A 1339-nucleotide genomic window follows, 5' to 3' on the forward strand; every position below is an offset into this window, starting at 1 on the left:
ATATATCGAAAAGTTTATTGATGTCATTATTATTTTTATTATCTAACTTGTGTTTTTCAATAAATATTCTCTAATAACTAATAACGTAAAGAGTTGGCTTTTCGATTTTCTTTTCTATTTCATTCTCAGGTTTCAGGATAGGTTTAGAGAAAATGTACGTTATGTTCTGCTACTTACAATTTTAAACCATATTTAAATGTCTTTTGAGAATTTCGACTTCATGGCCAACCACGTAGCTGTGAATTTCCCATCACCACCAACCTTCTACAACGCACTTCATTTTTGCCGTGCCCACTACACCCGTTTCTATGTGCTGCCCCTCCGTCATAGTATTTCCTAGTTCATCCAATATTAATACTTTTATTCGGAAAGTAATAATGTTGATTATTACTTTAAAAATGGAAATTCTTTAAATTAAAGAATCCTTGAAAAATTCTCAATCATTTAAAAATGTGAATAATCATGTATGATATAATAATAAAACATTAACGCTTTATTATGTAATCTTGAATTTTAAGTTTCGACTGGAAAACATTACTAGAAATGATATCACTTATTGTAATTATAATTACTTTAAATCTTAACTGCGATCCTCAGCTTCTTCACAAAGATTAAAAATTAATTATAAATGTATTAGTTCTTTTTTCTTTTCAATTTTATGAACTGAAGTGGTTATTACAGTTTAAAAAAAAAAGACGTTTCTCTAGTCATAATTATAAAAAAAAAAAAGAATTTGTACAGTATTAAAACGTATTCCTTATTTTTAGTGGAAAAGGTCAAAACTAAGTGGAAGAACCTGCGAGACACTTTTGTTAAGTCTTTAAAGAAGAAGGAGTGTTCCAATACTAAGAAGTGGAAACACGAAGAACTAATGCGATTTCTTTTACCTCATATTAAGACAAAGGTAAATAGCATTTTTTGAAATGTATTATCTTAAACCCCTTATCAATGTTCTGCTTATAAATGATAAACGTTTAAATTAAACTTTTTTTTTTTTTTACTTTTATCTTTTACTGATTATAACGAGGAAATTTTGGACCTCTCAGTAAAAAAACGGCGCAGTTCTTCCAGTTCAGAGGAATTGCCAGGTGAAAATTCATGGGTAAGCTCTAAATTTTATTCTAAATGTCTAAAGTAACAGCCCCTATTAACACCATTTCAAAACCCTTCCTAAGCTAAATTATTCTTACCGTTTTGAAATTATTTTCAGCAAAAAGTAAAACAGGAAGAATACTCTGAGGAAGATATGGAGCTGCCCGTGGAGGCATTCATGGAGGAGTCTCTATCGAGGAGGCAGGCCAACAACCCGAAGAGAAGGAGGATGGACTCTTTCAACAGT

This window comes from Halyomorpha halys, unplaced genomic scaffold, assembly GCF_000696795.3.
Source record: "Halyomorpha halys isolate HHAL.00 unplaced genomic scaffold, Hhal_1.1 Scaffold994.1, whole genome shotgun sequence".
NCBI classification, from domain to species: domain Eukaryota; kingdom Metazoa; phylum Arthropoda; class Insecta; order Hemiptera; family Pentatomidae; genus Halyomorpha; species Halyomorpha halys.